Below are 10,078 nucleotides of genomic sequence, written 5' to 3'. Positions count from 1 at the left end.
CAGCTCTGAATGAGACTGAGTCACGGTATAAGGACATTCTCTAGGCCAGCATTCGAGAGCTGTAAAACATTTATTCATATATATTTATGGATATAGCTGTGTTAGTCAACAGTCAGGTACTGTCAGCTTGCTGGACAGTTCAATAAATGATCTGAAAAAATGGTGCAACAAAGCGGTTAAAAATTAAAGTTCTACCAGAAAGACTCGGGAGATAAATTGATATAACAAGCGTATATTTATTAACAGCCCAGCAAGCATACATTTCTAAAGTTCTTTGGCGTAGGCCCCGTCCTTGGTGCACACTGCGAGGGTAGCGGAAGCTGCATATCCTGCCTGAAGACGAAGGCAGGGGCGCAGCCGACCCCCTGGAGGTAAAGGAAGGGACCATCTTGGTGGTGGTTGGGTGGTACCTCAGGATGGAGGTAATTGGCAGCGTCAGCATCTGTGAACTCAGACAAATGTAAGTACCAATCTTTTATACTGCGAGTGCTAGCACATGATTGGTTAGAAGTGAGGTAATACATGACACACTGATTGAGTCTTCCTGGCAGACGCTAAAGCTTTCATTTCCAGTGCTTTATCTAATATGAATAGCTGATTTACGCTTGTGCTTCATTGAAATGTTTAATTATCAGAATAATGTACATTAAAATGCCATGGGACTACAACTTTGCCGTATCATATGAAGTTTTCTTTTTTCTATAGGGTGAAGTGGCAAACAAATTGGGGGAGATTTCTAGCCTGGATGCCAGCCGAACTTACCCTGGTAACCCAGAGTTCTTGCGAGAGCACAAGTTGAATTTGCTCAGCGAGTTACTCTGGGGTCCAGTAATGACGCTCATTAAATATGCCCCTCGATCTGAGCTGCACCAATCACATCGGGTTATCTGATATAGGCGGGCCAGAGGCGAGATGACGACAGCGCTGTGACGTCGAAGTCATTAGTAAACATTGCAAGATGGCTCTGGATGAACACCAGTTGTTTGAAACGGCTTTGGCCGCTACAATGAACGAGTTAGACTTGGTTTTTTATCTAATACAGGAACAGAAGACGGCGCTCAAATCGTTCCTTTGCAAGAAGGGCGTTTTTGCTGTTTTGCCGACCGGATACGGCAAGAGTCTAATCTACCAGTTTATTAGCTAAGCGATAACTTGTTGTGATTGGTCGTAGTGTTATCCAATTGCGTGCAGTAGGGCTGTAGTCAAGACCACCTTTGTCGAGTCCAAGTCAAGACCAAGTCCCGGACAGGAAAAAAAAAGTCTGCTAAAAAATATAGCCTATAGAAATTAAATCATTATGTAATAATGAAATAATGAATGATTTTAATTTTATTTAAAATAATTGACTAATTCGAAGAACAATAAAAAAAATATTATATAGGCCTAAAGGCGCACACCCATTCGTTTCGACTGTCTGATCAGCCTCACATTCTGTTCCTGTCAATTGTTATAATGAGACGTATTGTGTATGGTGTCTCTCTCTCTCTCTCTCGCTCTGTCACTCACGCAGGTTGCACCTCCCTAATTGAACGTGTCGAGAATGTGCCCCGTGGTTGGTCAACCTGGAACTGCGCGTCTTTCAAAAAAGAGGAAGAGACGTGGATCTGGCAGAGAGAGAAAGGGGACTGTTGTTCATTCATTGCGCTGTTGTTGAAACTGTTGTTGGAAAGAGAAATATCTCCGTGCAGTGACTTAAATACTGTGTTATTTATTGTCTTTTTACTTGATCCCTGTTAGTTGTTCTTTTCTTATTATTATTATTTTCTTTTTTTTAAAGCGTTCTGTGAACGGTTTTTCTTTTAACACTCAACGTGTCTGAGTGTTATGTTCCTTATTATAATTATAGTAAATGTCACTACTTCAGCACAGAAGCCGTAGGGGTTGGGGTGCCACTTTTGCTTTATTGTGAACACACGTTTTCTCCTGTTTTTGGCTAGTAAGGGAGTCAGTTCAGTCTATATTTTTGTGTTTTCTTTTTCTTTGATAGGAAGTTTTCTCTAAAAAAAGGTAGATTGAATTTTGTTTGTTTGTTTGGCTTTCACAACCCTGAAGTTAATTTGCTTCTTTTTGACGTCTTATGCTGCTGTTTTCCAATTTGAACAACTTGTTTCAAAGTAATAAAAAAGAAAGAAACAAGAAGTCAGTTGTATCGGAAGTTATTTATTTTATTCTCCTGGACCCTAGACCTGGGACGTAACACCAGTCAAAAAGAGTCGTCTGAGTTTCCGATCACCCCTGAAAACATCTGGGATGAACAACATCAGGATCCTGTAATCAGTCAAATATTTCAGGCACTTGCAAAGAACGAACTCACCGAGAAGGAACAATATGTAGTATTGGAAGACATGTATCATACCACTCACCTGACCGACAGCCAAGTCCACTATCCTTGTGTTGTCGCAAATTTATTTATTTAACTTTTTTTTTTTTTTTTGTGTGTTGCAATTACAAAATGACGTCATAGCGCAATGACATCACAACATCATTTAGGAACTTTTAGCAACAAATCAATTCCTTGGCAGCAGCATGCTCTCCTTCTTCTGGAAAAAAAATGTCTAAAATGACAGAAATAGACAGTAAATTTTCCAATGTAAAATAACATGAAAAACATCGACTAGATAATGATCTGAGATGTCATCGCTCTGCTGCAGAATTTCAACGGCATCAACATTGATTCTGTGTGATAATATTAGATCTAGGGTATGATTACGACAATGAGTAGGTCCTGACACGTGTTGTCTAACTCCAATAGAGTTAAAAATGTCTTTAAATGCCAATCCCAATGCATCTTTTTCATTATCTACATGTATATTAAAATCACCAACAATTATGACTTTATCTGCAGCCAGTAGTAACTCTGATAGAAAGTCAGCAAATTCTTTGATAAAGTCTGTATGGTGCCCTGGTGGCCTGTATACAGTAGCCAGCACACATCTCAAACGTGATTTATCATTTACACTATATATTGCTGTATTAAGCACCAACACTTCAAAAGAATTATATTTGCCAGGTTTCTGTCAAACACAGCACATCTAGATTATAGTCTGTAATAATAATGAGATCGTCCTGAGAGGATTGCTTGGAGTCATATGTTTCGTATATATATCGATGATGAGTTCCACAAACACAACCAGCCGACTCATCAGACTCTCAGGCTACAAAGGTTCGACTTTGTGATGGAGTACAGAAAAGGAAAGTTAAATGTAGTACCTGATGCTCTTTCACGAATGTACCACATACCTGGATGTGATGTGTACACCAGTCAAAAAGAGGAGTTTCCGATCACCCCTGAAAACATCTGGGATGAACAACATCAGGATCCTGTAATCAGTCAAATATTTCAGGCACTTGCAAAGAACGAACTCACCGAGAAGGAACAATATGTAGTATTGGAAGACATGTATCATACCACTCACCTGACCGACAGCCAAGTCCACTATCCTCGTGTTGTCGCAAATTTATTTATTTAACTTTTTTTTTTCTTTTTTTTTGTGTGTGTGTTGCAATTACAAAATGACGTCATAGCGCAATGACATCACAACGTCATTTAGGAACTTTTAGCAACAAATTAATTCCTTGGCTGCAGCGCTCTCTCCTTCTTCTGTTCTTCCATTTTTTTAATTGTTTCCAGCCTCTTCAGTTCCTCTTGGTAAAAATCATAGATTACTGACTGCAGAAAGAGCAGGGCATGCTAACATTAAACATGTCCGTATCCACAACAACACAAGCATAGTTCTGTTTTACTGCAGGTAAACCACAAAAAATGCTCAAAATAATTTACTGGCAAGATTTTCTCACCAGACTGGCATTAGCTGAGAAGTTTGCATGAAGAGGCTTGGGCTTACAAGCTACGTCCTGCAAAACATCATTTAAAAAAGCAAAGTGCAGTTGGTTATGCATAAACTGAAAATACATGCATGCATCCTCTTTCATATCACATTCTTACATTTGATCAACAAATTCAGTTTTGGTGAAGACACTATAGGGCTGTTCAATCAAATTAAATAATTTATTTTACACTGAAAAATTACAACTGCAGTAAATAATGTTATGAGACTGATGTTTTAAATAAATGTTTGAATATACAAATAAAAAATGCAATGATGCTTTAAACATGAAACTAAACTGCCAATAGGTGGCGGCAAGAGACCGTCTTAATGAGTGAGTCTTTGAGTCATTCGTTCAAACGATTCGTTCAAAATGCCGAAACATTCAAAACACAGCGCTGAGTGTTTTCCTTTTCTCTTTAAGTAACGTTAACTTAATATGAACAAAGTTACTTGTTATTTATTTCTTATTTATTTAACTATAAATTCAATGTAACATTTGCAATCGTGATGATATTCAGAAGAACAGCTCCTTTATTTGTGTTTTGTTAACTATATCATATGTTATAAATAAAAATAACTTTTTTTATTACGTTAATAACGTTTCTTGTGTGTGCTGTTATGCTACGAAAGTCTCTGACTGAGACAGGCATCGAGCCTCAACAATGCGACCTTGTTAGAAATACCCCTCATCAATCTCTGTTTACATTGAATGTAATAAAATGAAAATCATTCTCGTATTTTGATGCTTCCCTAGTTATTTTTTTGTCATTAAAGTTAAGTAAAATTCTCTTTCACTTGAGCCTTCAAAAAATCCACGTGTCATGGACAAGCGTTAATGTCGAGCCCATCTATCAGTCTATTTTCTTTGGATTACGAATTTGCATTAGCTGTAATATCGTTAACAATTTACCTCTTCAGATTTCACTGCTTCTTTTTGAGGAGCGGACATTTTCCCTTTTTGCTTACTGTAAAGTTACTTTATCAACAAAACAATTACTCCACTGAAACGGCTTTGTTACTGTTAGTGTTTGTGAGTCGTTGTCATGGCAGCGGAATCTGCACGCGCATAATGAGATATTCATTCCATAGATATCATATATAAAGGCTAGATGTCTCGTGCTCGCTGCTGGCCAATGGAGGTCGACGTCCGCACGTGGCGGCCATCTTGCCACAGTGTGCTCGCTCACTCGTTTAATGGTGCATGTACTTTTAAATAACCATAACTTGCTCAATTTGCTACCGATTTTCAAACGGTTTGGTTTGTTATAAACGTCAGAGATGTAGTTATGACACTGCATACATACAGTGCATACATATGAATAATTATAACATACATGTTCAAGCATTCAGAATTATAGCCACGTTAATAACGTTTGTAAGAAACCAAACCGTTTGTAAATCCGTCAATATTTCAGCGAGATATGAGGATTTGTGTGCATGCTGATCATTCACCTTAATGCACAGCTTCACTGTGACAAGATGGCCGAACGGTGATGCCGGAAGTGACTGCGCCATAAGACATCTAGCGTTTATATATGATATCTATGATTCCTTCCCTCAAACCCAGAGCCATAGAGAGATATGGCTCTGCTCAAACCGCTTCAAACTTTTGAAAGGTGGTGTGTAGGGCCAAAATGAACCGAAATGAACAGAAATGCCCCCCAAATTAAAGAAAATGGGCAAAATACACCACACAATTAAACTAAATCTATTATGGCTGTCGTGATTCAAATTAAATGTGAAAATGAATTAAAAGTGTCGATTGAGGCATCACAATAGATCTGCTCGTTTAAAAAAAAAAAATTAAACATCATTCCCTCGGAATAGATACAAATGAGCAAATGATAAAGCTTGGGTTGCTGAATATTAGATCCCTTACTTCAAAAGCACTTATTGTTAATGATATGATTACAGACTATAATCTAGATGTGCTGTGTTTGACAGAAACCTGGATAAAACCAAACGATTACATTACTTTAAATGAGACCACCCCGCAAGATTACTGTTATAAACATGAACCTCGTCTGAAAGGCAAAAGGGGAGGTGTTGCTGTAATTTATAGTAATATTTTTACTAAGAAGTCTAGTTTCAAATATAATTCTTTTGAAGTGTTAGGGTTAATATAGCAATATATCTATCTATAAATTACAGAAACGTATGTCTGTCTGTATGTCCGTTATTCGCATATCTCTCAAACCGTTAGTCTGATGGATTTCAAACTTGACAGGTGTCTCGCTACGGGCATGAGTAAGTGCAGTGCCAAGTTTGGTGTTGTTTGGATTAGAAATGCAAAAGATATTGTTAAATATATTGGTAAAAGAAGCGCACATTTGGCTTGTTCGACTTCATGCAGCTCTACGCAGACCGATCGGCGGCTGACTTGAAACAGTGCATGCCGGTTAGAAATTTTGTCCGACGCCACGTGACTGTGACGTATGCCATCACAGTACAGAGAGAGCGATTGGAGAGTAGCCGGAGAACTCTCAAGAGCGGCTGCACTAGGGCTGATGACGACACAGCTGTTCCACGATTGGCCGGATTCACCGCATGACAACGATCACGTGTGTTTCGTGTTTATTCGAACACCTTTAGTTCCTCTAAAGCTCACAAATCAGTTTTTTTTATAACAGTAAACACTCTTTCATGTAGTTGCGATGTTATATTGTGTCATGTTTATCAAATTAAACTGATTAAAAACATAGACTCCACTTCACTGATAGTAGCTTATGTTAAACTTTATTCTTGTTCAAACAGACGCTGTATGAAGCAGTACATATAGTATTGAATGAAAATGTCTCTGAAACATTATTTGGCAAATATTGCATTTATTTCACTTCAGCTGTGGTAAAGAATGCAAACACCATGTGAGCGGTCACAACGGGAACCAGAAAGTGTCCGACTTCACGTCTCGGTTTGCAGCTCCTCCCCGCCTGCACGCGGCTACTCTCGCCGATCGGTTGCATCCAGCCGCAGCCGATGTCGAACACACCTACAGAGTGAGCACAGTGCAGGACCAGAGGCCACTCCCCCTCTCACACACACACTGAGTGAGCACAGCTGGCCAAGTAGCTTAAGTAGCCTTTTCTCGGAGTTCACTGTGTAGTCTGCTCCCTGAATCGTCGTGCTTATTCATTTGTGGAAGTTAACTGAATCTGTAAGTCAGCTACACTGTTTATTTCTGAATATTATATTTTATTCTGGTGCGCTTAACGTTATCGCTACTGAATTTCGAGGAGAGAAGGGCACTCTTCTCCCGCTTTGTAAATTCCAGTATGAAAAAGCCAAAGGACTGCCTGTGACTGCCCTCTGCTGGTGAGTTTCATACTTTATTAAAACAATGTTTTTTGAGTAAAATAGGAAGCCCTTCTTTGAGTGACGTATGTCTTCGTTTATTTTTAGGAGCACTGAATACAATGATTCGTTCGCTGTTGGTCTTGGGTCATGTAAGTTTACTATTTACTCTGAGAGAAAACCTTAGACAAGGAATCTTTTGTAAGCTGAATGACTCTGAAGTGTTTCTTCTTACCCCTCAAGATGGATGTACTCATGAGGATCGTGAGGGCATGCTTCTCTTTTACAGCCGGAAGATGCACCTTTACCCAGAATTCATCTTCTACACAGACTCAGGCGTAATGTGCGTAGACATCCACAAACAACGGCCCGACCTGGTGGCTGTGGGTCTGAATAATGGCTGTGTCGCAGTGTACAGCCTGCTGGAAAAGAGTAAGCAGCCCATTTATACCAGCACAGCCAGCTCCGGGAAACACAAAGGCCCTGTGATGCAGGTATGGAGGAGGATATGACCATGGAGTCATGGGTAAAATAATAACAGTAAACCATCATTACCTATGATATGAAAATGGAGCTGTATGTTCAATACAATGGTCGGAATAGAATACTACTCTTACTAGTTCTGTAATATGAAGTATATGCAGTACTGTATACATAGGTGTGATTGGCAAAGGACAAAAAAGCAGGAAAATATACGGCGCATCTACCATGACCCCTAAAAGATTAAAGTCGAAACATTTCGAGATTGAAGTCGAAACATTAAACATTTCGAGATTGAAGTCGAAACATTAAACATTTCGAGATTGAAGTCGAAACATTAAACATTTCGAGATTGAAGTCGAAACATTTCGAGATTAAAGGTCCCGTATTATGCACCTTTTCACAAGATGTAAAATAAGTCTCTGATGTCCACAGAGTGTGTATGTGAAGTTTCAGCTCAAAATACCCAACAGATAATTTTTTACAGCATGTTTAAATTGTCATTTTTTGGGGCTCAGAAAAACGCGCTGTTTTAGTGTGTGCCCTTTAAATGCAAATAAGCTGCTGCTGGACGACCCAGGGGGCGGAGCTTCATGAGCTCAGTCTCTCAGGACAATTTCATCTCACGGAATGATGATAATATCAGAAACTCTCAGTAACGGTGTTCATTTCGAGTCGGACAATAATGCCTACAGAGTCAGAGTGCTGTATAGAGATGGAACAGGTATGGTTTAGTAGTTTAATTACGGCTATAACATATTTGTCATCTGCTTGTATGTATCCACTATTAATAGTCTACAAGTCTGCTGTTTCGGACCAGGTCCGAATGATGATCAAACATATACTGATGAGTTTAATAAAGTTTATTGTGCATCACACAAAAGATGAAGCGTCAGTTTTACTTCAGAAAATCACCGTAAGAGCTGAGTAAACACAGTAAGTTATAAGAAGTGCGCAAGTACATAAACGAATTTCGGTAGAGTTGAGGGAGCATTTTCTTTAAAAACAAAATAATTCCACCTCGTCTTGGCTGCCTCAGATTTCGGGAGTAAATAGAGAGAGCTATGTGGATTAATACATCCAGCCACACAACACTTGGGAGACATTCTCGTCAGTGCAGCAGCTGTGAACTCGATCAGGGCGGGGCTATGTTAGAACGGCAGTGTCTGTCAACACTCGTGGGCGGGGCCTGTGCTTAGTGACGTCACTAAAACAGCATTCTGAAAACAGGTCGTTGGGAGACAGTGCTGATGATTTATGGGGATTAATAAAAAAGGAGTGAGTGGATTTTTATCACTATTGGCTGGTTGTGTACACACACTGCCAACACACATTTATGTCCAAACAGCATGCAAAAGTGAATTTTGCATAATACGGGACCTTTAAAGTCGAAACATTTCGAGATTGAAGTCGAAACATTTCGACTTCAATCTTGAAATGTTTCAACTTTAATCTTTTTTTACGTATTTCTTTCTTTCTTTCTTTTTCCGTTGCGGTTCAGGGCTTCCGTAGTCTATTTTGATCATGCTATGACATTTTCTCGGTTTGCCGCTGACTCTAGAAGCAGTATTTTCTAACCATGTCGGGGGAGTTTTATGCGTATGCGTTTTAGAATAATGTCACTTGCCAGGTCATGTAAGGGGTAGACCACAGAATTTATTATACTTGTCAAAACAAAAATAGGAACTCCACTATGTCTCTCTTTACATTTATTTTGTCCTGTTGTCGGCTTCAGCTAAGAAAATAAATAGTTCGCCCCACACGTCTAAAATTTTTAGCACACTTTAGATAACCTCCCGCAATGAGCGCAGGTTCTTTGGTGGAGCTCTGCTTTGAATAGAGTTCCATCGTGACAAATGAATGGACTACTTGCGGAGTGACATGAAGACATGAATCAGAGGCACAGCAGCGGTGAGCGGTCATTATGTTTACCAATACCCGAACTGTGCTTTGCGCGCAACCCGCAAAAAAAAAGCGGATTTGCATGATTTACGAGAGCATCATTTTCAGGTCGGAAAAGCCGGATTTATCCGGAAGAATCAAACCCCTGTAGCCTGGTTAAAACCAGACCATTCTCAGTAGTAACTGAGTTATGGTCTGGCAAAGCTTCATTAATAACTCATTTCCAAAGGGGCGTCACCAACGGACGTCGCTCAAATGCCTCTGGGCACAATTGGATAGACCTAAAACCAATCAGAGCGATCGTCACCGTGTAAAGCCATATGCTGCGTCCCAATTCGCCTAAGTTACACTACGCCATAAAAGTATGTACTCTTTTTGTGAAGAAAAGGTATTTACTTTTGAATGTGTAGCAAAAAAAGTAGGCAAGCTTTGGGACATACTACTTCGTCATCTTTATCGGACGGATCTGTCGAGTGCATCCTGTCACGTAAACTGCCCTGTCAATCATCTTGTCACAGTTAAAATCCTCTATTAAATCTAATTTAATTTCCTACCGTTTCGGAGAGAAATGTAGT

The 10,078-nt window shown here is 39.5% G+C and overlaps 1 long non-coding RNA gene across 1 annotated transcript; it reads right to left on the bottom strand.

Annotated features, from left to right (window-relative positions):
* Positions 1 to 3,239: 3,239 nt before the first annotated feature.
* LOC311068769 lies at positions 3,240 to 4,842 on the bottom strand. Its single transcript, XR_014603432.1, has 4 exons — positions 4,741 to 4,842; positions 3,799 to 3,855; positions 3,417 to 3,670; positions 3,240 to 3,321 (listed from the first exon to the last, which is right to left on the bottom strand). It is a non-coding gene; the product is annotated as an uncharacterized lncRNA (long non-coding RNA).
* Positions 4,843 to 10,078: the final 5,236 nt, after the last annotated feature.

This window comes from Abramis brama, assembly GCF_963993115.1.
Source record: "Abramis brama genome assembly, chromosome: 18".
Classification (NCBI taxonomy): Eukaryota; Metazoa; Chordata; class Actinopteri; order Cypriniformes; family Leuciscidae; genus Abramis; species Abramis brama.
This window is presented reverse-complemented; position numbering and strand designations above follow the sequence as displayed.